We start from the raw sequence: 26,931 nt of genomic DNA, 5'->3' as shown, positions 1-26,931 counted from the left end.
GAAGTTCACAGGGGGTTTAACAATAACATGTTCTAGGAAGAATGGGTACAGGATAGACTTGCAGAAAGAAAGGCAAAAGAAGTTGGAGAGTGAATGTTCGAGGGAGATGATACAGTGAGCTGTGTACTCACCTGCCAAAGCACATAGCAGACATGTTGGGGAAGGCTGCAAGAGAGTCACGGAGCTCCGGCGAAATGATAAGGAGGAGGAGCGCCCACACCACCCAAGGCGTTCCCTTCCGTGGCTTCTGAGCGAGACAAGGAGCCAAGACAGGGTTGTAAGTAGACCTACCACCTGATCTCACTTGACTTCCAATGGGCCCCGACTGGGCTGCTGCAGGGAGGAGTCTATAAGCCCAAGGAGTGGGGAGGAGGGTGAGCGGGAGACCAGTATGGAAGGCGGAGAAGATGGGAGTTGGACCGAGGTTAGCAGCAGCAACGACAAAATGTTCAGAATGTAGGAATACTTTAAATAAGTGAAAACAAATTCTAATGGGGAAAATGTGGTGTATAAGCAAAAGGCAAGCAGGTGGTCGGAAGGAGGGGGAGGGAGGGAGAGAAGGAGGGAGGGAGGGAGGGAGGGAGGGAAGGAAGGAAGGAAGGAAGGAAGGAAGGAAGGAAGGAAGGAAGGAAGGAAGGAAGGAAGGAAGGAAGGAAGGAAGGTAGGAAGGAACTTGAATACCCTGAAAGTCATGAAAGCATTGCCTCAGAAAGCAAAAAAAAAAAAGATTCTGAAGAGACATAAATAAGAACTAAAATGTTCCCCTTTGTTTTAAACAAAAACAACCAAAAGAAGCCGTTGATGACTGTGACATGAAAATTGTCATCTTTGTGTACTTACTGATTACCGAGCCAAAGTACTGAGTAGGATACTACACCATGAAGGAACCGGTTCGTGAGCGGAGTTAAAGCAAGGAGGCCGTGTGGGGTGCGTGGGCCTTCCCCCGTCGCCCTGTGCCCGGGCGGCGCTCACCACCCTGCCCAGGCCCGGCGTGGGCTTGGATGGCGAGCGAGGAGGCCTTGCCCCCCCAGCCCCGTCCTCCACGCAGGGCCGCAGGACGGGTGAGAGGGAAGACCGCTGCTGACGCATCGGAAGACACGTCGGCTCACCGTGCACACCCGCATCAGCCCGCCCCTGCCAGCCCCTGCCAGCCGCCGGGATGTGACGAGCTGGCACCCGGCCACCAGGCTTCACACCTGCGGGACTGACGGAGGCTGACGCGCGCACAAGGAGGTACGGACCGCAGGGCCAGCGTTCCCTGCTCAGACCTGAACGCTTTGTAATACTATGTCCCCTACAAGACAGAACTCGCCTTCTAGCTTCTTCACCGGGGTGATAGCCCACAGTCCCGGGTTCACAGGCTTCATGATGTCCCAGAACCCAATAAGAACTTTTCCTCATCATAGGCCTAGAGGAACCCCAAAGTTAACACTTCAGTCAGCCCGAGATCCCCTTCCCACCAAGGAGACAGCGCCAAGAAGAAAGAGACGCCAGGCGGTGGAATGGAAGACACACCCTGCCCGAGAAGGAGGGCTTCCACGGCTCTCCACCATGGGGGACATTAATCTCTGCTCTTTTTAAATTAATTATTTATTTATTGTCAGAGTGATATGCAGAGGGGTTACAGTTTCATACATAAGGCAGTGAGTACATTTCCTCCCTCATCCCCTCCCACTCGCCTTCCACCTTCCCCGTTTTCCTCTCCCCCCCCATGAGTTGCGCAGTTGGTTTACACCATATAGTTTTGTAAGTTTTGCTGTTGCATTGGTTTGTCTTCTATCCTTTGTCTCTCCGTTTTGATATTCCCCTTCCCTTTCCTAGTCCCAATACACGTATAAACAATATCCAGGGTACCAAAATCAGCTACAGTGACATCATGGGTAAAACCACGGGGAAGAAAGACAAAAGAAAAAGGCATAATTTCACATGGTATGTTGAAAATAACAACAACAATGATAAATCACTTGTTTCCGAAACTTGGAGTTCATTTCACTTAGCGTCATCTTATGTGTTCATATGGACACAGCTACTGAGCTATTGTGATCTTCGGCTAGGACTGTCCTAGACATGTACTAATTATTCCAGATGAGGGAAACCATAGAGTCCATGTTTCTTTGGGTCTGGCTCACTTCACTTACAATGATTTTTCTCAAGTCCTTTCATTTCCTGACGTTGGTATCAAAGTCTTATCTTTTTGAAAACTCCTGATTATCTCTTTCAAAAAAAGAGGTCAGTTTCTTTTCCACTTTGAATGATCTATTGCTAGGATGTATTCAGACAAGGCATACCCTTCAAATAGGCTCAAGATTTGGACCTGGCTGTGTTAACACCGAATGGCTTCCATACTAGGAACCATTTCCAACTTCAGATTAGTGGATACTGTTCCAAAGCCCATAGTTTTGATTCTGCCCAGAATTAGGAGAGAATGTGAGCTTCTTTCTTGTAAAAATCCTCTCCAAACTGTTAAACTTCCCGAGGCTCTTGCCCTAATCATATCATCACTTCATCATTCCCACTTGTAAATCTAACTTGAATAGTCTCTTTCTGTGGGTCTTCCCAGATCTCTATTATTTCTTTTTCTTTTTAAAAGTTACATTTAAGTAGCTGCACGAAGGAGTTGCCGTTTAGCAAAGCTGTCGATGAGCGCAGTGGATTTTGATCAATGCCACCCCCTCCAACATTCTCACCCAACTCCTGCTCTTACTCTTCTTAGTTTTGTAGGATATACATTGAATTCTCAACGGCACTCTCGCCTTCTTCTCCTCTTCTTAAAACCTCCTAGCCTGCCTTCTTTGTCTTGGTGCGACAAGATAACCCAAGGCTGTTAGGTGTATCATCATGTTGTCTGGAAAGGGTGAAGAAAAACACAAAAAAAATCAAAGTCAACTTCATTTCCCCTGCAGCCTACATGAACTAAAAATCACAATGTGCCTAGCTTGAGGACCTCGAGAGATAAAGGAACGTGTGCTAGACTGCACAGAACGCACACAATCCTAACAAACTAACGTATAACTGCTTGGGTTTGGTTTGGTCTTATTTTGCTTTGGTTGTTGGCTGTCATGAAGAAATAATGCTGTGCCTTAAACAGTTCATTAGAAGATCCTTGGTAGACAGAAGCTGGTTGTCCGTTCACCCGTCCCTCTCCTGAACACCGCGATGGCAAGCTGATAGGTAGACACTCCTAAAATGGGATCCGAAGGCAATGCAAGCCCCTTCAGCACCGTGTGGGATCGCACCGGTGAGTGCCTGCGCCATGTTTCCTAGCAGGCTCACCGAGGCGCATCCGACATCCTAACTCACAACCACGGCAGGCCGTCTGCCCCGTGTGGGCCTGATCAGACCCAGCCTGGCTCGCCTACACAGGGGACCAAGCCACAACACTGGAGGCCCACAGTAAGAAGAGTGGGAGGAAGGCAGGTAGAAGGAGAAGCACAGAATCAAACGTATCAAAATAATAATAATTTCATTCTGACTCGATTCTACTTTTTAGTAGTAAATGATGCAACCATCTAAACTCGGGGGGCGGGGGGGAGGGAGACGAGAGAAAGAAGAGGAAGCCAGGTTGGAGGCTAGAGGATTGCACAAATAGCCGTGGGCGTGAGAGAGAAGGGACTCCCCCAGGGAAGGAGGAAGGAAGGACCCGGTGCATCGCACCAATGACTGTGACAGCGGCAGGTGCGAGCTGAGGGCGTGGAAAAGGCCCCACCCAGAGGGTGGCTCAGGAGAAAGCTCCTGGGTGCAGTCTCCCAACGGCCCATGGCCCAGAGAAAGAACAGAGTGGAAAGACCCGCCCTGTAGCTGGGCCTGGGCTTCCAGTCTGGACAGGGTCTTGAGAGAGTACCCCAAAAAAGCAGGAGGAGAAATGGTTGCCTCCTCCCTAGATGAAAGACCTCATGCTTTCTCCCAATGCCTGTCTTCTCGTGTGAGCTTGCGTGGAGGGGTACCCCATGGACTCCCCCTCAAGGGCTCGGCTGCCCTCTGAGGTGACTTCCTGTAGGCCTCGCATCTCCCCGCAGCCGGGCTGCCCCTCGGGAGCTTAGCAGCAGCCCCTCCCGGCAGCCCACGGAAGCAGACGACAGGCCCTGCGGGCCGCGTGGGCTCCCTCGGCGCCCAGACGGGCCATGGATGCAGGAGAGGCCCGCAGAGGTGCGGGGCACGGGGGAAAGGGAGACCTGCAGAGTAGCCAAACACTGAGCTGCTCCCACCCGGGCAGTACGGAACCCAGCCGTCCCCAGTTCCCTTTCCATTTCCGGGGTGCCTCCTGGACTGCTAGGTCTACAGCCAGTCTTTTTTTTTTTTTTTTTTTTTTTTTGCCAGTCCTGGGCCTTGGACTCAGGGCCTGAGCACTGTCCCTGGCTTCTTTTTGCTCAAGGCTAGCACTCTGCCACTTGAGCCACAGCACCACTTCTGACCGTTTTCTGTATATGTGGTGCTGGGGAATCGAACCCAGGGCCTCATGTATACGAAGCAAACGCTCTTGCCACTAGGCCATATCCACAGCCCCTACAGCCACTCTTGAAGAGCGAGTTGGAGAACTTGCACAGGTGTGTGCTGTCCGGATCTAGAATGCGACGGCTCCTGTGGCGAGCTGGGGTGCAGGCGTGCATCTGGTTGGGCCGCGTGCACCTTCCTGAAGGACGGCGCTGCCTGCCCCACCTTGTGCTTTAGAGTCGTCTTCTGCAAGCTTCCCTGGCCTGTCCCCCTTGTCTGTGCAGGAGAGGAGAGTGTCTGTCCAGACAGGCCTGCTGGGAGTGACTTCACGGAAATGAGCGCGCCGAGTGGCTTCTGGCCTCCCACATGGGGACTCCTCGTATTTATTTATGTTGAAGAGGAGGGCCAGGAGGTGGACATTTCCATTAACAGTCAAGGGATTTTTTTTTTTAATGCAAACGCTCCTCCTGGGTGAGACATGCCTGGCATTCCGCTCTCGCCACCTCAGGCGGTTATGTGCTGCTAAGGATTGGGGGGGAGGCTGGGGGGGAATGACACATGTCTGGAAACCGTGACGCCAGCCTCACCGCACACAATGGCAGTGTTGTATGCGGTCAACTGAGGTAAAGCAGACTCCAGGACCCCACCCCCACCCCCACCCCGAGAACATAGGTGTCCTTTTATGCACCTGGCATTTGTCCATCCGGTGGATTCCGATGTTCGTACCTCTGAGCACCTGTCCTAGGACGCAGTCACAGAATCCTTCCACTTCCCAGCAGATTCTAGAATATTCTAGAATATATAAGATAGATGGGTAGAGATGTATATAGAAGATAGTATTCTAGACTGTCATCTTATCTTGAAGTCACCTGAGGTCAGTAATTCCCCCTCACAGGGGGCAACTAGAGACAACGGACCAGCTCCTCGTACACAATTTTAAGAAGACGGAGGCCACGAGGGCATTTGGCTGACTGCAATCCACAGCCTGGTACACTTGTATTCCAAAGGGCAAGTGTGAGCCATCTGACTCAATGTTATTTCTCTCAAAAATTTTATCAGCAAAGGAAATCTACAGGGTACTCTCTTGACCTCTGTAAAGAGAAGTAATAGGATAGAGGTTGTGAAATAGAAATTTAAAAGAAAATTGAATCATTAAGGATAGAGAGTAATGGAATACAGATTGGATCGAATATAAATTAAATATCAGAATGGGAAGACATTTGTCCCAATTGAAGAAAGTCTTTGGGCATGGATTTCCTATGTAGTTCCAACGATGCCATGAGTTTAATCCTTGGCAAAATAGAAAGGTTCAGAGACAGGAGAAATATTTTCACTTGACCAACTTATAATTACTTCTTGTTGTTTTAATGATTTACCAGGTAAACAAACAGAAATATGAAACCATTTCGCTTAAAATACAAAGGTGTTTTAATTAGGGGAAAGTGATGATTTGGACTGACACCTGAACGTTTGCAAAGTAGCCTCTTCTATGCAATCATTAAACATTGCCGTGTACAAATAGAGAGTCTGGTTTGCGTGCGGTGGTTTGCACGTCAGTAGCTAGGGCTACCAAACCGAAGGAATATAGGAGTAGCATTTTCCGAAGGCATGGACACTTAAAAATAATGTTTGCCTGTGCTAGGAGCTAACAAGGTAAACGAGCCTGAAAAAGACGCTGGGGTCCTCTGAGAATCCGGCCCACAAATCACCTCACCTTTCCTCGCTTCCCTCCTCATTTCCCTTCCCTCCTCCTGTCTGGGCTCTGGCACTGTCTCGTGCAAGGTATGGATTGGAAGATCCTGAGGAAAGAGGAAGGAATGGAAGTGTAAATGTGATCAACACACACACTAGCACGCCAACGCCCACACACGCACACGCTTCCCACCAGCCTCCAGTCATAAGTCACAAAGAAAGCATTGTAGGCATTCCTTTCATTTTTCAAAGGGATTTCAGAGCACGGAAAAGAGTTAAAGGAGTGTGTACCTTTGTACCTGGTTTCCTTTAGCCAAGTAAAGCAAACGCCACCCAAGCATACAGCTTTGTTCTTGATCAAGTGATCATGGTGGTGCCAAATAGAAAGAGATCCAAATGCAATCCAATTTTGCAATCACCAAATACTGAGAGACGTTTGAACATGGTTGGCAAAGTCGGATTTTACTGGTTCTGCTGCAATGCTGTAGAAAAAAATAAATTGTACATAGTTTTGCATGGTGCTGGAGTGTTTTGTTTTGTGCTTTTCACGGTAAACTTTTGTTTCTTTGTTTGCCAGTCCTGGGGCTTGGACTCAGGGCCTGAGCACTGTCCCTGGCCTCTTTTTGCTCAAGGCTAGCACTCTGCCATTTGAGCCACAGCGCCACTTCTGGCCTTTTCTGTGTTTGTGGTGCTGAGGAATCGAAGCAAGGGCTTCATGCCTGCTAGGCAGGCACTCTACCACTAAGCCCAGCCCTGTGCCTTTCATTTCATAGAGAAGACACGAAAATACTTTCACCAAGGACTGCAGATTCTATATCACAGGAAAAATGTTTTGCATTCATTCATTCATTCTTCACTTCTGCCATGACTTTGGTGATAGGAACAATAGCTTTTAAACTAAAATTAAAATACAGTTTTCACTTCTGTCACCAGTTTGATAATATTGGGCTATCGGATTATGTGAATTTCAGTGTTGTTAATCTCCAATGTAAAACAACTATACATATAGTTCTTGTTGTTGCCATGAAGTTTAGGAGAAAGAGTAAAATTTAAATGCTTAGCATTCTTTTTACTAGATGATATTCCAAGTCCCTACATTGGTTGATGGTTTGAGTAGACAATGAAAAACCAAATAGAAAGCAGGGGCTGCCCCTAGGAAGCAAAGAACCAAGCTACAAAGAAGTCCAAAGTGAAATACTGCACTCCAGGTTCATTCGCTGGGCTGTCATTTGGAGATCTCAGCAGATCAAGACTTTGCCATTGTGCATGTGATTACCGTTTAGGTTTACGGGTGAAGTGAAGGCTGGGAACCCAGCCTTGCCTCGTGCAGACCTGCCATGCAGCAGCATTGAACAGAGGCTCCACAGCCTGTGGATACGAACACAGCAGGGGGATATCGCGGAGAAGTAGATACAAGGCAGGAAGCCCTCTGATAGGACAATCTAGAAAGGCCTCTCTTAGATCCTGGAATGCTTAAGACATGAGAAGAAGCCAGCTTTGCAGATGAAAAGAGCCAGGAAAAGAGAATTCTAGACAGGAAATGGCCAGGGCAAAGGCCCTGAGACAGGAAAGACACTGGAATGCTTATGGAACAGTAGGCAGCCAGTCAGTATGGCCCACCCAGGGTGAGACCCCGCTGGCTTCCACAGCTCCAGAGGCAGAGGTTACAGTAAGAGCTGCATCCTAAAGGTAACCGCGCTCTTTGCACCTCCTTCCACACCTATCTGTGGATGGCTTGCTTTATGCAGCAGTAGTGCCATCCCTTTAAGATGACAGAAAGCATGGGTTGTGAAAACAGAAGTAGAAGACGTGTGAACTAACAGCTACAGAAAAGGCTAACCCAGATCCGAGTGTATTCCTAATCCCTAGCCGGCCCTGGAAGTCATCGCACTACTAAGCATGCGGCTCGGCCCTTGGCAAAGCGGTCAGCAGCAACAGTGCCAGGACCCAGGCTCGCGGCTCGCGGCTGCGCTTGGTGGGTGTCAGGGACATCTTTCCACGTCAGACCTTACCATGCCCTTACACAGGGACATCTTTCCACGTCAGACCTTACCATGCCCTTACACCGGGACATCTTTCCACGTCAGACCTTACCATGCCCTTACACAGGGACATTTTTCCACGTCAGACCTTACCATGCCCTTACACAGGGACATCTTTCCACGTCAGACCTTACCATGCCCTTACACAGGGGCTCTTTCTCCGGTGTCACTGGCTAACTTCCAGAGAGTCCTAGAAGCCTCCCAGCTCCGCTTCCGCATCCCATAAAGGATCATCACGGTTACTGCCTTCTCTGCACGCTTTCTCCCAGCTTCCCAGGCTCTGCCTTGGCTGAGCATTTGCACACGCATCTCTCAGCCTGGCCAGCTGATGCACGCTGTGCAATCGTTTCCTCCTGCAGAGCAGCACGTGAGAAGGGGGTGCTGTCTCCTCACAAGTATGGTGGAGGACGTCTACTGGGTTCAGCCGCTCTGTCTCCGAGGTTAGATGGATTCCTTCGGCTTCAGGAAATTCTCTGCTCCTTCCCTTTTCCTGCCTTGACCATGGCAGAAATCTAGCCCGGCTAGGTCGATCATTCAAACGATTAGCTGTCCCAACACCTAAGCACCCCGTGCCAAGATTTAATGAGAGGAGATCGCTGGTATATGCGCTCCATGAAAGGATTCGGGCAAGAGCATCTTTGCGTCTTTGTCTTGTACACCAAGTTTGATTCTACACTCACCTACTCTACCAGAGGCAACATTCCACTTCGGTAAAGAAAATTTGGCCCAAGGGTCCCTAAATATCTTTTCTCACCCTATCCTCCAAATATACAAAATAATAATACATAAGATGTCTTTCCGAACAAATGCTAATGCTTTAAAATGATACCTGAAATAAAATTATATTGAGAACATGTGCTATAATGTCAAAAAGACGAAAAGGAAAAAAAAAAAAACATGATGTTACTGTAAAATGATTACCAGAGAAATAAGGAAAAAAATCATTGGCATTACATTTATGTTTGAGTTTGGGGATTATAGATTTTTCTTATTATTTATTTTCCTCATGATTTTCTTTTCCTTACACTTTTATTAGTATCAATTTGTTGTACAAGGGGGTTTTATTTTGACATGTCATCTATGTACCAGGTCCACCGGCCAGGCTCACCCCGTCCTATGCAAACCAAATTGTAACAAGCTTCCTTGTTTCAAATGGAAATGTGTACATGTTTACCCAGATAGCTAGCATCTATACATGGCAGGAAACACGTGGCCTTTGATGTGACCTTTGTCCTTCTGAATCTGATTTAGTTCACTCAACCTGATGATCTCTAGTTCCATCCATTTCCTCACAAGTGACATAATGTAATCCCTCTTATGGACGAGCAACACTGAACTGTGTATGTAACATACCATGTTTTCTTGACCCATGCATTAGTTGTAGGCTGTCTGTGCTATACCCATACGTTGGCTATTGTGAAAAAGTGTGGCAATAGATATGTGTGTGCAAGTGCCTATTGTCTCCTGGCTTAAATTTGGATATATACCCAATCATCACTGGATAGTCACCCAAAGTTTGCTAGATCATAGTCAATCTCTTAAGGAAATTCCATTTTTATTTCCACAGTGATAACACACTAGTGTAAACTCTCACCAACAGTGTATATTGGTTCTCTTGTCTCTGTTTGTGGAACAATGCAGAGCAGTGCATAATAAATGTTGTAATATATCGAGGAAAAAATATAATTCTCTTTTCCCTGAATCCTCATCAGCACTTGTTGTTTTGTTCTTGGTAAGGTAAAATGATTTGTGTTTGCATTTAATTTATCATCACGGATATTGATCTTTATGTATCTACTCACCATTTATATTTCTTATTTTGAGAATTGTCTCTTTGGTTACATTTGTCCATTTCTAATTTGGGTTGTTGATTCTATGGGAGTTTGGCATTTTTTGAGTTCCTGGTATATACCATTAGTTCCTTGTCAGATGATAGCTGTAGAAATTATCTCCCGTTCTGTAGGTGGTCTCTTCAGTCAGGTGACTATTTCCTTTTCTATGTAGAAGCTTTTTTGGTTAATGAAATCCCATTTATCAACCTTTGCTCTTATTTGCTGGATTTATAGTCAGGAAGCTACGGCTCATGCAATCTATTCTAGTGCTTTCCCTGTTCTTTGTAGTACTTTCAGCATTTCAGGTCTTATATTACATTTTTTGGTCCATTTGGAATTGATTTGGGTATAGGTTGAGGGATAGAGACTGAGTTTCAGTCTCTTTCATATAGATAACTGATGTACTCTGCACCATTTGTTGAAGAGGCTGTCTTTTTTCTAATGCATAGTTTTTGTTTCTTTGTCAAAAATCACAGGTTATAGATGTGTGGGTTTATGCCTGGGTCCTCATCTGTGTTTCATTGGTCTGAATTTCTGCCTTTGTGCCAGTACCAAGCTGTGTTTGTCACAATAGCTCTGTAGTTTACTTTGAAATCTAATATTGCAATTCATCCAGCTTTGATTTTTTTTTGCTCAAGATTGATTCTGCTCTTCAGATTGTTATGTACTTTCATATGAATAGTAGGATTGATTTTTCCTATTTCCATGAAGAAAGCCCTTGGAATCTTGATGGAAATTGCATTGAATCTATAGATTTCATTTAGTAGTATAGCCATTTTCACAATATTAATTCTTCCCCGTCAGGGAGAGTGGAAGATCTTTACATCTTCTAATGTCATCTTCAATTTCCTTCTTCGGGGTTTTATAGTTCTCAGTGTAGAGATCTTTAACTCATTTGGCTAACTTTATTTCTAGGTATTTTTGAAGCTGTATTGTGAATGAAATTGTTCTCCTGATTTCTTTCCCGGTTTGTTCATTGATGGTGCACAGAAAAGCTACCAATTTTGTACGCTGATTTTATATCCTGCTGTGTTGCCAAAAGTGCTTATTAAATCTAGAAATTTAGGGCTAAATTTTTTAGGGTCCTTTAGGTATAGGATCAATCATCTGCAAATAGGAATTATGTGACTTCTTTCCCTATTTGTATCCCTTTCATTTCTTTCTCTTATTACTCCAGCTTGGAATTCCAGTGTTCTACTGAGTAGGAGTAGATTGGACAACCGTGTATCATTCCTGACCTTCTAGAAAGTGATTTTAATTTTTCCTCATTTACTGTGATGTTTTCTATAGGTTTGTCACCTGTAGCCTTTGTTACATTTAAGTACGTTCCTTGTATTCCTACTTTCTTCAGATCTTTTGTCGTTAAAAAAAAGTGTCATAAAAGACTTTTGTCATGAAAGACTTTTCGGTATCAAATGAGATATTAATATAATTCTTGTCTGTAATTCAGTATGTGTCTACATTATTTAATTCATATATGTTGACTCAACCTCATATATATATATATATAGAATGAAACTAACTTTACAATGGTATACAATCATTTAGATGCATTTGTTGAATTAGCTTGCAAGTATTTTACTGTGAATTTTTTTATGTTCATCAAAGAGATTGGTCTATAATTCTCTTTTGTTGTTGTTGTGATATTTACTAGTTTTGAAATGAGTGTAAGGCTAGCTTCATAGAATGAACTCGATAGTGTTCCTTCTCTATTTTACGGAACATTTTGAGATTCATTAGTGTTAGTTATTATTCAAAGTTTGAAGAATACAGCATGAATCAATGAGATCATAGGAGCCAATTACTGCTTCAATCTCAATGATTTTTAGAGAGTTATTTAAGTGGTTTGTATCTTCTTGGTTCAATTTTGACAGGAGAATCAAGTACATCTAGAAATGTATCTATTTCTTTTAAACTTTTCATGTTATTTGAATGTCAGTTTTTAAAGTATTTTTTTCTTGATCTTCTGGGTTGTACTGATATTTGTTCTGATATCCCCAATTTCATCTCTAATTTTATTTCTATGGATATTTTTAAATTTAATTTTATTGTCAAGGTGATGTACAGCGGGGTTCCAGTTACATACGTAAGGTAGTGAGTACATTTCTTGTCAAACTTGTTACCGCCTCCTTCCTTTGCAGTCCTCTTTTTAGTCAGATTGTCTAAGAGTTTTATGATCTTATTTATCTTTTCAAAGAACTGACATTTTTATTGGTTCTTTGAATAGACTTTTTTCTAGTTATTAATGTTTTGTTGGTTTGTTTCTAGCCTTTGTTTTATTGATTAAGAGCATGGAGTGAATCATTATAAAATATATCTGAGTTTTCTTTCTTTATATAAACACCCATAGTTATCTATTTTCCTCTTAACTGTCACTGCTATATCCTAGCGGTGTTGGAAGGTTGTATTCTTATGTCCATTGCATTCTAGGAACTTTAAGATTTTCCTCTTCATTTCTTGTGGGCAGTGAACAATGTATTGTTCAGTCTTCATTAGTTTGAATATATTTTGTGTCTTTGGTGCTGTTGAGTTCTCATTTTACTCCATTATTGAATATTCCTTCAGTTTTTTGCATTAGCTAAGACGTGACTTATTTCCTAAAATATGATTTAGTTTATAGAAAGTTTTATGATATTTTAAGAAAAATATTTATTGTGTAGCCATTGGAAGAGGTGTAGATGTCTGTTAAGTGCATTTGCTTTTTAGTATCATTTGCTTCTGAAGTTTCTTTGTTGATTGTGTTTTGGTCTGGATGGCCTATAGATGAAAATAGGGTAATGAACTCACAGACTATCATTATGTTGGATCTATCTGCACTGATATTTTCTTCACAGATGTTAGTAGTTGCTGTTGTCTCTTGATGAATTGTTGCCTTTATTAAAAGGCACTGACTTCTGTCTCTCCTGATTCATTTTTATTTGAAGCCTACTTTATAAAATAAATAATTTTCAAGGCATGTCTACTTATGTAATTAGAACACTACTCTATATAAAAGAAAATAAGCCACACTAGTCAACAAAAATCACAGAAAAAAATATTATCCTACTGATTCTCAATGATATCCTTGGACACATTAGAATTTACTGGAAATGTAACATTGCTAGTTCTCAAGACAAACCCTCATCAATACAACCAAGAATGGAAAGCAAGGCTTCAGCATTTTTTTAAATGCTCAAATGATTTTTATGTGCAATCAGGGTTGAGAACTATTGGTACACTATTTAGATCACTATTTCACATGAATCTACCTACAATTAAAATCTCTTGGAAGACTCTAATCAGATCAACACATGGTCCCTAACTCCAGGGACTGGGATTATTAGTTTGGAGTGAATCTTGGCACTAGTGTGTTTTAAATTGTTTCTAAGTGATTCTGATCTATGCACAGTCTATTGAGTATTTAATCTGTGCCAGGTTCTGTGCACAGTATATTATGTGCATTATCTCATTAGTTTTCTAAACAACCCAGGAAGGTGGGTACTATTATGACAAAATAAGAAATTAGGATTTGGGAATAGATTGTTCATGGCAACCCAACTTGTCTAAAATGGACTGTCTCCTGTAGACTTATTTGGAGACAGTTTTCTCCTAGTTTTAAGGGAATTTTTCCTTTTTTTTCATTTCTTTATTGTTAAAATGATGTACAGAGGGGTTACAGTTTCATAATAAGGCAGTGAGTATATTTCTAGTCCAACTTGTTACCTCCTCCCTCATTTTTCCCCCACCTCCCCCCTCCCTACTTCCCCTCCCCCCTCCCATGAGTTGTGCAGTTGGTTTATACCATATAGTGTTGTAAGTATTGCTGTTGCATTGGTTTGTCTTTTTATCCTTTGTCTCTCGATTTTGGTATTCCCTTTCCCTTCCAATGCACATATATACAATATCCAGGTACTAAAATCAGTTACAGTGATATCAGGGGTAAAACCACGGGAAGGAAATATGGAGAAAAAAAGAAAAAGAGAAAGGGCACGGTTTCCCATGGCATGTTGAAAATAACTAGAATAGTGATATACCACTTGTTTCCATAACTTGAAGTTCATTTCACTTAACATCATCTTATGTGTTCATATGGGCAGAGCTATTGAGCTATTGTGATCTTCTGCTAGAACTATCGTAGACGTATACTAATTATTCCCTGTGAGGGACACCATAGAGTCCATGTTTCTTTGGGTCCGTCTTACTTCACCTAGTACAATTTTTTCTAAGTCCTTCCATTTCCTTACAAATGGGGCAATGCCATTCTTTTTGACAGAGACATAGAATTCCATTGTGTCTATGTACCATATTTTCCCGATCCACTCATCTACTGAGGGGCATCTTGGTTGGTTCCATATTTTAGTGATGACAAATTGTGCTCTGATGAACATAGATAGTTGTACTGGTGGCTTTGGTGTGGTCTTGCTTGTAATCTTGTTGGCAGATGCCCAAAAGTAGGGCTGCTGGGTCATAGGAGAGCTCTGTGTTTAGGGAATGTTTTCTAAATACTCTAAAAGACTTTAAATACTCTCTTAAAATATTGATATAGTATCTCTTTATAAATCCATCAATTAGCAATTGTCCTATTCCTGCTAAAGTCCATCTAATATGTATACATCTGAACTATTCCATTTCTTTTTATTCATTCTAAATAATATTAGAGCTTAAATAATTTACAGCTTGTTCAATGTCACCATGGTGTCTTGTTGCTTAATTTTAGGATTCTGTCCACCTTGTCTCCTGGAATTAGACCATAGCTTTTATTTCATCTCATCTTATTTTATTTTATTTACATCATGTTTTCATAATTACTGGTTAAGCATATGTTGAGCAGCCCTGACTGAATTTTGCAGAGGTCTTTGGAAATTTGAGAGAACTCACAGAAACAGCTCTAGGGTTGCTGTTGCGGACATCTTTCAACATCAGTGGATTTGCTGAGGTTCCTCGCTGATCTTTCATTTAGAGGGAGCTGTTGCGCTCAGTGCTAACTTCACCTAATATTCAGCAGTCAGGATTCACACGGACCTCACGCCCAGAGGCAAGGGTGTATTTTCAACAGAGCTAGGTCCTTTTTATTTATAGTTTGAATTCAAAGACTTTGAAGTAAGAATCATTTCCCCACATTTGTGTAGCATTGCTTGAGCGTACCATTACCCAATAATGCCAAATTGAGGGGTTAAAGACACTAAACATGCCAGTTCAATCACCAAGAATTCCAAATCAGCTTGGGAGGCAGGTTTAGTGAGAGAGCAAGGAGAAAACAAAGAACAAATACTTGCAAAAAAGCAATTTGTAACTACTTTGCATAATAAAACAGGAATTACCTTTCAAATAACTTTCCAAATAGATACCTTCCAGCAGGCCTTCACAAAATTACATTGCAATATGTGGCTAATTTTAAAATTTTGCAGTGAGTGTCTACATAAAGAAAGACAATGAAACACAACAATCATCTTAGTGGATGGGAGGGAGTAAGGAAAATCATTCTTCCCACCACTTCTTTGTCATTTCTTTCTCTTGGTTTAGGTCCTCTCTTAGCAGGAAGGATATGTTGTACTTTTTAGGGTAACCATGTAACCCTAGTGCTTTTTGATGACATTATGTGGAAAAAGAAATTAACAGATAAAGTGGAAATATATTTTAACATATATTTTTGTAAATAGCTCATATTCCATTGCTTTCATCTACTCTGGGACAGAAGAAAACATAGAAGGCAATTTATTGCTAGTTACCTGGTTAAATAAGCAAGCAAGAAAGAAAAGACTTAACCAAAATAATCAAGTACTGCTTGGGTTAAGTGAACATGAAATACTGTGCCTTCCTCCCATTCTCCCACGCAGGCTTCAGAACATAAATCTGTACCCTCTGTATTTGCACTAATTTGGAGGTATTAAAAATGGCTAGTTTGAAATCAAAGTCAGACTTGACCTATCAGAGTTCTCCAGTTGTTTATTTACAAATGAAAACATTTACCTAAATGTAGTTTCATACATGTATGGAATGGGAAAAGAAGACTTATTTTGACAGCATTAGGTTAATTTAATTAGTTTGTTCAAAAAAAATTTGGGGTGAATAGGAGAACATTTGCAATTAAAAAAATGTTGCAGCCAGATGAGCCTTTCAAACTTGCTTGACTGTTTTTAGAAAGATCATCTCTTTTAAGATAATAGCTAATTTTAGGGGCTGGGGATATAGCCTAGTGGCAAGAGTGCCTGCCTCGGATACACGAGGCCCTAGGTTCGATTCCCCAGCACCACATATACAGAAAACGGCCAGAAGCGGCGCTGTGGCTCAAGTGGCAGAGTGCTAGCCTTGAGCGGGAAGAAGCCAGGGACAGTGCTCAGGCCCTGAGTCCAAGGCCCAGGACTGGCCAAAAAAAAAAAAGATAATAGCTAATTTTAAAAAATTTTTGTCATTCATTTAAAATCTAAGGTAGAATGGTTTATAGAATATATTGAGCATCCTTAAAAAATATGAATCCAAATGAATGTTATTTTCATCATCATGTAGCATTCTTCTAGATGTTTCTAAATTTCAGATAACAGAGGAATTAGTAAATGCCTAATACGTTATTAATCTTGAGTGTTTAGATAGGATTGATAGCAGTAGGTAGTTTTCACCACTGCAACCTTTTCACAAGAGGTGGACATACCTATTATAAATATACCTCAACTATCACAATTACTGAGAAATTTAATTCTGAAAATGACTAGAATTGGGAAGCGAACCATGCGTGGAGAACGAAACCATTCATTCTCTTGTAACTTTATTCAGGATTTCACAATTCTTGCTAAACCCTGAGCAACGTGCCAAAAGCAATAAAACAGCAGAAACGCAGCAAGAATGTGCCGAGTTCAGAGAACAATTGCCCCAAGCTTACCTTCATGACCTTTAATCTGCTTGGGTCATCAGAGATTTCTCCACGGAGCTCCCAGGACGTGACAGGACTCAGGGCTCACTAGCTCTTGTGCAAGCCTGTGTCATAACAATAGAAGTCAAGCTCAACTTTTGTGTAAATTGACCAGATAACAAACAAACTCGTTTCTCTGGCGTGGTGCATTTCATGCGAGTAGAGGTCAGATCATGAATTTGGTTGGAATCACCAGCCCATAATGGACACGGATGGAGCTTTTCTGATACCTTAATGAATGCTTTCCCTGACAAGATCTTCAAACGCTCTAAAAACCACAGTCAAAAGTGGGATGGGAATAGAAAGAGCACTCATTAGGACGTCAAGAGACATTCAGGTTCCTGTTACTGATGAACCATTTCTTAGCTTCAGAAATGAAGTTTGAAAAAACTCATTGATTAAGGCCTATCATGGGAGTCAACATCAGATAGTATCAAGAGTCCAGTTACTGACTTCAAGCAACTCTGAAATTAATAAAGTAACACAGCTCACTAAAGGATCTGAAAGTGTTATACAAGCATTTGGAAAACTTCTCGGAGGAAAGGAAAAGTTGATCCTATTTGGCAACATGCAGGCCGAAAAGCTTACAGAGGCTCCGGTCGGCACCTTAGGAATCACTGGCATGGCATCTGGAAGGGTGAAAATGTGCCAATGGGAAGGAAAGACAATTTGCTTAATTTCCTTAACACTGAGGCAAATTGTGCAAGGCTTTGAGTATCTTGCTAAGGAATTTGACCAAGTCGGGTGCTTTGGGACTGAATTTCTTCATTTTTTTAACCAAAGAAGTTGGACTAGACAATTTCTGAGTTCATGACTGGGTCTAAAAGTCTAAATACGATTACATTAAAAGTTCAAGGGGAAATGTTTGTATGAAATCTGGCCAGATGATATCAATTCCCATACGGCCAAGACTAGTGGGTATTCTTCCAACTGCAGAAAATTACTTCCTTTGTATTAGCATGAAAGTACCTAAATGACCATTTTAGAATAAAATCCTTAAAACTGATCAATACCACCTTGGTGCCAAAGTGACTGAATTTCAAATGTGGGAGTTCTTAAGATCATGTAAACTCATAGGATGGGCCCCTGATCTGGCTGGATTTAGGTCTGTAGGAAGAGGTATCAGAGTCCACTGACCTGCCTCTGAGCCTATCCTCTTGGTAACACCTGTGAGGACACAGAGAAAGCCACCGAAAAGGCTCTCAAGGGAACTGGGCTTTACAAGATCTTTACCTTAGACTCCCCAGATTCCAGAACGGTGAGCGATCAATTCCTATTATTTAAGGACCTCAGACCAAGCTGATAAACACAAGCAATAAGTAAATGATTATTTGGTGAGAGGTTGAACATTTAAGTCTAGCAAGTTCAAGTATCAAAGTCTATTAAAAATGAAACTATAACCAGATACTGGTGGTTCACAACTATAATCCTAGCTACTCAGGAGGCTAGACTCCCAGGATCAGGGTTCAAAGCCAGCCCAGGCAGGAAAGTTCATGAGACTCTGATCTCCAATTAATCACCAGAAAAATCAGAAGTGGCTGCGGCTCAAAGTGGTAGAGCGCTAGCCTTGAGTGAAAGAGCTCAGGGACAGCGCCCAGGCCCAGAGTTCAAGGCCCACAAGTGGAAAAAAAATAAAATAAAATTATAACCTTCAAAATATTTATGTTATGAGTTCTTTTTTTGTGGCTTTGGAGATCTAGAAAAATAGTACAATAATGTAATAAGTATAAATACAACTCTGCCAGTGATTTGTTATTTCATCTGATATGAGAACATCTGTTGATCTAAAGCGTTTTACTCACCACACACCTGAACTTTGCCAATGAGTTAAGCATTAATGTCATTCAAAAGAAACAAAATAAAACACAAAATGGACTATGACCTTATTGTATAAAAGAATTTCAAACTAAATAAGCTCAACTCTGTTTTTAACTCCTAAGAGGGGTCTGTGTATACTTATTCAAAATAAATTCTCTCTCTCTCTCTTTCTCTCTCTCTCTCTCTCTCTCTCTCTCTCTCTCTCATCCCCTCCCCCCTCCCGGGGCTTGGACTCAGGGCCTGAGCACTATCCTTGGCTTCTTTTTGCTCAAGGCTAGCTCTCTACCTTTTGAGCCACAGCGCCACTTCTGGCTTTTTCTATTTATATGGTGCTGAGGACTCGAACCCAGGGCTTTGTGCATGGTAGGCAAGCACTCTACCACTAAGCCACATTCCCAGCCCCAACATAAACAAATGATGATGATTATTTCATCACCCAGTCAGTGTGCCTCTTTTCAGTTCCTGTATGTTGGTATGTACTGTGCTAGACTCAGGAAATAGACAAAGGCAAGGAAGGAAGGCTCCTTCTCTACTTTCAGTAACATCCAAGTCAAGCCTGCAAGACAACCCAACTATCAAAAGGTTCCGGTGATAAACCACGTTAAAGGCAGCGATAGCAATAGTCTGATGTGGGTCCTAGGACACGAAACTGGGGTGAAGAACGGCTTCCTAGAAAATGTTCTGCTCCAGCAACATTAAAAGGAAGTTGGCGTGTGGAAGGCAGGAGTAACTTTGTCAGATGAAGCAATGATAATCAATAGGAATTAGCCAAGCAAAGACATAAGGAATGAGTTTCCGGCAGTGTAAATAAACACCGTGTTGAAAGCGCCCAGCTGGCTGCAGAAGAGGAGAGCAGTCCAGCGGGCGTGCGGGCTGACAGGTGGAGAAGCTGGGTGGGCAGCCAGCAGGAGGAAGCCCCTAGCCTGCGTCACCCTCAGCCCCCTTGGATGGATCCTGGACTCTGAGCCTCCGACCGCCCGTGCGGAACACCAGGAGGAGGCAGGAGGCCCTGCAGGAAGGTCTCCACCTAAGGAAGCACACGAATTGACACGCGCTCGCTCCTCTGGCTCAGGAGAAAATCCAAGTGCTTAGAGAAAACAAAGGATGTCAAGTGAGCCCATTTGCCGTTCCCGTGACACGCACCTGGAGAGGAGCAGCTTGGAGAAGGAGAGCTTGGTGCAGAGGGGCTGCTGCAACCCTGGCCTTGGCACCTTGGCTGGAGGGGACTGCCAAGAGAGCCCAGGGACTGTGGCCTGGCTGAGGAAGGGGGTCCCAGCCCCCCTCCAGCTGCAGGCCCTGGGCTGGCCCTCCTCCTCACATGGGCTCACCCTGAAGCTCCTGCCGCCCTTCCTGGGGCTGCTCCCCCGGGGAAGGCAGAGCCAGGAAGGAGCGGCAAGGTCAACTGAGACACCCACCTTGATGGAGGCCATCCCTGCAACGTCTGCACCGCCTTTCAACCCATCCCTCCCCTTCTTTTCCTTAACTTTGTGATATACACATATATATGATATATATATAATGTGATATGCATTACTGAGTGAGAATTTTTAATACTAGGCCTAGTCGCTTAAAACAAGCGCCTTCCAATATTGAGGTCGACGTAGGATCTTGAAACCAACCATAGCAGCGACAGTAAGAAAGCCAGGCGCTGGCAATCAGCAAAAGTACAGAGGGTCCCCTCCTCCGCCAGCCTCCTGAGTGCCGAGTCCTGCTCTCCCCAGAACCTTCCAGTCCTTTCCCTGCTCAATCCCTCGCTAGCTTGCACGCCGGCGGCCGCGAAGCCAGGTACAGATGAATTTTTTAAATGGCTACTTTCCATGTAGAACTGGTTGTTGTGTATTTTCATTTTGCTAAAAAAGAGTTCTTGGATAAATCAGGGTGCCGATGGCTCATGATGATAATCCTAGCTGCTCAGCAGGCTGAGAGCTGAGGACAACAATTCGAAGCCAACCCAGGCAGAGAAGTCCAGAAAGCTTTTATCTTCAGTTAACCAGCATAAAGCCAGCAGGGAAAGTGTAGCTCAAGTTGGTAGAGTGCTCGCCCTGAGCAAAAGGGCGGAGTGATAGCATGACACCCGAAATTTAAGCCCCAGTACTGGGACACGCGTGCGTGCGCACACACACACACACACACACACACACACACACACACACACTGGACAAACATCACACTCTGTGTGTAAAACATCACAAAAACTAAGTATAATACATTTATTGATTACTTTCCACGTGCCAAAGACAACACAGATAGGTTAGGAACATTAAGAAATGACCATAAGGGCTGGGGATATAGCCTAGTGGCAAGAGTGCCTGCCTCGGATACACGAGGCCCTAGGTTCGATTCCCCAGCACCACATATACAGAAAACAGCCAGAAGCGGCGCTGTGGCTCAAGTGGCAGAGTGCTAGCCTTGAGCAAAAAGGAAGCCAGGGACAGTGCTCAGGCCCTGAGTCCAAGGCCCAGGACTGGCCAAAAAAAAAATCAAAAAAAAAAAAAAAGAAATGACCATAAGATAATGACAGAGAAGTGTTCATCTTCCTCTAAAGTTCCCTGCATTCTCCTTTTTCCCCCTACAAGTCATATCTGGCATATGTGAATGAGTAGATTTATTCTACTCATGAAAATAAATTGAATTTAAAAGAAGGAAAGTACAATCAAATCACTCTAATGTAAACTATTACAGCCAGTTTTGTTTGACTTTCTCTTGAGAACTGTGGGAGAATATAAACATCTAGGCATTTCTTATTTTTCCATGTCAGGAAACTTTTTCTGTCAAGAATCAAAAAACAACTTCTGCAGAGATTGTAGGACATGGGATCTCTGTTCCAACTATCCGATCCAGCAATTGTAGCGGATGGTATTTAAACATGGAACTGTATTTGGGGAAAGCTTGCATGTTTTCAACTGAACTTCATATAATTTTTGTTTTCATTAGATATTCTTCTTTTCCAAAAATCCTCCTAAAATATGTAAACGTGTGTGTGTGTGTGTGTGTGTGTGTGTGTGTGTGTGTGTATTTCAGTGGGTTGTCCCAATACTGGGGAAGGTGGATTTAGTTTGTCAACATAGTTGCAATGCTTTTCTATAACTATTATCAGAAAAATTAATATTTACTGACAACATCCCATATCATCAGTGGATGATGGATTTGGTACTCAATCCAGAGTCCATGTCTTAGTTTTTACCATCAATTTCTTAAATTCTTTGTGCTTCCATTTGATTACATATTGAAATGGTAGCAGCAGCAGCAGTAGTTGTAGTAGTAGCATCAGTAATAGTAATATCTTCTCCACTAGTGAATTATGGTGACAAACGAATGAATATAGACGAAACACTTTGAATTGGGCTAGGATATAGCAAATACTGCCCATGGGTCTACTAAATAAATGGCCTCATTACGTCAAAGACATTTGAAACCTCTCCTGTACAAAGACTTTAGAAGCCATATTAGTCTGGGTTTTGTTGCTATGACAATACCCGAGAGTAGGTGAATTATAAAAACAGAAGTTTGTTCAGACTTGTAGTTCTGGAGACTGGGAAGTCTAAGAATACGGTGCTGATGTCTGTTTGGCTTCTGGTGACAACCTCTTGCTTTCATTACAGCTCATTGTAAAAGGTGGAAAGGAGTGATAGAGTTTGTGTCTTTGAGCCTTGATTTCCTGGAGAGGTAGTGGGGCCTTTCAGAGGTGGTGCAGTCGTTAGGAGAGGACAATGCCTCTCTCGCAGAACCGAGAGAGCTGCGCTGGCCACTGGATTAGCGATGAAGAACGACAAAATCATTAAAGCCACAGCCTTCCAAGTTCACCAGTCTAACATGGACAGATCTCATTTAGAAAACCTTTCTGGTGTTTTTTAACAGTTACACTTCACTCTACCTAAGCCAACCAATCTTAGAAAGGACATACACTTGTAAACACTTGTTTACATGTGAAAAAATGCAATCGAGTGCAAGTAATGATAAAGGACAAAAGATAAAACTACAGGTACTGTGAGGAAGACTAAGAATTTTAGTTGATGGAGTTAGAAAATCTATCATGTGGGTGCAATTCTAAGGGGAGGCCTGAAGTCCAGGTCTGAAATGTGAAGGAAAGGTACTAGTGCATAGGATTTTTATCTTCTAAGCATCTCTCCCAGAACAGATCCAGCCTCGGGCTATTATTACCAAATACCTAATTTTAGTTTCCGGTCACAAAGTGAAGGATGTAATTGTCACTATGCCTACAGCCAAGGCCCGCAACACAGAAAGGTCCAGATGAGGCAATTAGAGCTGGTCACCCTAAGACCACATCCGCCCTGAAGTTCAAATTTTCCGAAGTACCAAGTACGTTCTGCTTTCCTCTTCATCACTCTTAGCCCCAGACACCTGCTCCTCCCCTATCATCTGCTTCGTATTGCTTAATCTAATCTTTCATAAATTGCCTAAGTGTTGTTCATATTTCTTCCACCTTCCTCACCTCATCAAACACAGTCACTCGCAAATCCAGATGGGTTTACCCCCATTTTTCTGTTTCAGTATTTAGGGAAACTGGGCTTTGAACTCGGGGCGCCTCATACTTACTAGGCAGGCACTCTATCCTGAGCTATGTGTAGAGTCCTGTGTTTTGTTTGTAGGATCAGAATACATGCCCATGGTTGAATGCAGAAAGTAATATGACAGTGCATATGCCAAAATCAGCAGGGTTCCTTCTAGTCCATCCCTTCCCGCTCCTGACTTTGCCCAAGGCAGTCATTTCAAACATTTGACTGCTGCTATTGCTACTCACTTCTGTACTTCTAAACAGCAAGCTTGCTTAATATTTCTTGATTTTTTTCCACCTTTGGTTATTAAGCTATAAAGATATAGTTCTCCTCTCTCTCTCTCACACACATACACACACACACACACACACACACACACACACAGAGTACTATTATCATTAATTACCTTCCTTTACTTGAAACAACCCTTTGCTACCTCCTCTATGGAGAAAAGGGGAAGTATTTTTCTGCATTCCTTTTCACTAATTCATGTCCAAACTTAGCTAGGATTGTGAAAATGTTCAGTACATGGATGCATTCAATCTGATAACCTACCATATTTGTTTTAGCCTTAAATTTGTTTTTCTTGAAGACATATTCACAGAGGATTATTTTGTAGGCATTGAAGCAGGTGATATCTGGCTGTGAAAATTCAAGGAATGTTCAAAGCCTCGCATGATCTTGTTTCTCTTGCTGAAGCTCATCTGTCCTGGGCTCTGCCCACCAGTGTGAGGGTCCAGAGCCATGGAATTAATCTCTCCAGGAAGTAAACACCCTCTGAGGACAGGCCACTGGCTGCCCAGCCTGGGCTTGGGGGTCTGGGAATGTAACTAGTACCAGTGAAATCATCCCCATGTTTCATTCCCATCATCCACGGTAACGGTGTCGCTGCTTCCTGCACACACTCAGATTGTCCTTGCTCATGGACCTGCTTTCCTCTTCCTACGAAGGCTGAGAGTTCAGCTCTCTACAGCCTGTGACGTAGCTAGCAATGCACGGGACAGGTCCATCCACCATTAATAAAGCGTTCTATCCACTGCTTCACCACATAGCATTTATTACCATTACATATAATGTTTTAGAGAAAGTTGTGTGATGAGTGAATGTACTTATCTCGTCATGTTCAACCAGAAGTACCTAAGTACTTTTTTTTCTATCTAAAACTATGTCTCTCATTCATTATTGTCCACATTCTCACAATGGTCTTCGAAGTCTTCATCTTCTTTAAGGACTCTTTCAACAGCCTCCTAAGTGGTTTCCTGTCCAGTCTACCATCCCAAAGTCTACTTCCAACACATTTTCAAGGTCACCCATTCATAATGCACATCTCAATGTCACATTTACTGGAAGCCTATTCGTGCCCACTATCCCAAAGAATAATGTTCAACTTCCTAGATGATAAGAAGACCAGAACACCAAAGGGGAAATGTGGGCAGTGCAGAGTATAGATGACTTTTGGTTTTACACCCCGGCCACAGAGTGAACTTCCAGCCTCAGCATTGTGGAAACACGTATTCCCTGTCTTCATGTGGACGTCTGCTCTCTCCACACGCCTTCCTTGCCTTTTCCCCTCTGTCCAGACTCATCTACCCAGTAGTCGGCAATTAAGGGCTTCCCAATAAAGCATTGTTTTCCTGCTTTCCTCTTCCTGGAGGGCTGGACAGGTCTATTTTGTATTTTTATACTAAGCACTATGTACATGCACAGGTTCCATACTAGAATGAGCTTCTAAGTTTTCTCATCTTTCCTGAATATATTATGTCCTATATCTTCTGAAACTATCCATGGACAATACTTTAGCCACTTCTTTTATTTTTTGTTTTTTTCCTTTTCTCTCCACATTCTGGTACCTGAGTCTAAGTTCTAGCCTTCAAATTAATTTAACTAAGAACCAAATCCACACAGAAAGAGTAGTCTAGTATGGACTACATACAGAGGAGAGATTAAATTCCCAGACGGACCTAGTCCTCATGCCTGCCAAGGGCTCATGCCAAGTGTGTGTGTGTGTGTGTGTGTGTGTGTGTGTGTGTGTGTGTGTGTGTCCAACCTTCAGTTCTACATATCGAAACACTTGTTCAAGGCCAAGCTCCAGAGGTGACTGGCTTACAGCTCTTTGTGCCTGATTTTCCTTAGAAACATAGGCACAGCTTTCCTTATCACCACTCTCATGGAAACATGGTTTTTGTTTTCTCATTAAGCAAGAAAGACAAATGGACCTCAGAGATTTTTTTAATATGTATAGAAAACACTAAAAGTGGTGTATTTTGGTTTTTCATATGTCTTCATGTGTTTTCAACCCTAGCAGAGATAATCATCTTGCGAGAAATATCTTCTTCAGTGGGAAAAGGTAAACACCAGAACTGATCCAGGGGCATAAAACACACAAACAATAATAAAAAAAAAAATCCATGAAAGGAGTGCCAAGTGGCAAATTGCTTTGAGTGGCAACACTAAAGACTAGCCCGGCCTCTCATCGCCCCTCCTGACCATATGTAGCCATGGCCTACATGATAAGAAGACCAGAAAGCTTCCTTACTTAAGAGCGACAGTGCCCAAATGGCAATGTGTTCTTACTGTACCTGTGACTCATGTTATAAAGAACTTGGAAAACTTTAGGGATGTTTGAAAGAGAGTTAGTAAACCAGTTGGCATTCCAGCGGTCATTTGTCTTGTTGTCGATGAGAAAATGATGCCATACACTCATGAGTAGACTTGAAAATGAACTTGTAGGTCACAGATTCAACCAACCCCCGGGATTTGGTGCCTCTCATTGAAAAAATCTTAATCCAGGATTCTGAGCAACTCCTCCAAACCTGCAGACTCGAAATGTGACTCAAAATGGTAGTTGAGTTGAGACAAACCTCTTCTAATACTCTTATGAATCCCTACACATAATGAAATGTAGCCAACTTTTAGAGCTAAATTCTCCAAAAGTAGCACCATAAAACGACAAAGTGCTGAGTTCAAGATACCAATTCTAACACCCAAACTGTTTGAAAAAAATAAAACGATACTATTCCTGAAGCACTTTTGTCATATCTGAGCTTTTTGTACAGGAAAGCCTTTTCCTGTACTGACACATATCCAGCTTACATTGCACGAACCAGAAACTTCTCTGTACAAAAACTCCAAACAATAAATCTGTGTGGTGCTATCGTATTTTCATGAATAACACCTTCATCGCCATCATTAAAGGTTTGCACTGTCCTTTTTTATTGTGTCCTTCACTTTTAATTTATTTTTTAATTTAACTTTATTGTCAAGGTGATGGACAGAGGGGCTACAGTTACATACCTAAGATAGTGAGTACATTTCCTGTCCAACTTGCTACCCCTTCCCTCATTTTTGCACTGTCTTTTTAAGCTAACATTAAAACCTGTTATTGGTACCCTAAATCATCACTGAGTTCAAAGATTTTGAATGAAAGCTTTACTCCATGACAAGTATGAAGGCTCAAGCCTGTGTTCCTACTTACATAGGAGGCGGAGACTGGGGAGGGTCAGAGTTTCGAGTTAGTTTGGGCAAAAAGAAATTCACAAGACTCTGTCACAGGCAACAACTAGGCAGTAGCCTGCGCTAGTTACGGAAGATGTGGGAGACGCACAGTGTTTGACACAATAGCATAAGCCTCTTATCCCCAGTGATACGGGGAAACATGGAGGACGGCAGCCCAGACAAGCCTGGACATAAAGCAAAACACTATCTCCAAAATA

At 42.7% G+C, this 26,931-nt stretch overlaps 1 protein-coding gene and 1 long non-coding RNA gene across 2 annotated transcripts in view; one reads left to right on the top strand and one right to left on the bottom strand.

Annotated features, from left to right (window-relative positions):
* Dlc1 (DLC1 Rho GTPase activating protein) overlaps positions 1-26,931 on the top strand; it is a 334,097-nt gene that overhangs the window by 108,615 nt on the left and 198,551 nt on the right. The window lies entirely within an intron of this gene.
* LOC125339481 lies at positions 1,386-19,520 on the bottom strand. Its single transcript, XR_007208544.1, has 3 exons — positions 19,347-19,520; positions 12,976-12,979; positions 1,386-1,396 (listed from the first exon to the last, which is right to left on the bottom strand). It is a non-coding gene; the product is annotated as an uncharacterized LOC125339481 (long non-coding RNA).

Source organism: Perognathus longimembris, chromosome 21 (assembly GCF_023159225.1).
Source record: "Perognathus longimembris pacificus isolate PPM17 chromosome 21, ASM2315922v1, whole genome shotgun sequence".
In the NCBI taxonomy this organism is placed as follows: domain Eukaryota; kingdom Metazoa; phylum Chordata; class Mammalia; order Rodentia; family Heteromyidae; genus Perognathus; species Perognathus longimembris.
The sequence above is the reverse complement of the archived record's forward strand: the minus strand, read 5'-3'. Positions and strand labels throughout refer to the sequence as shown.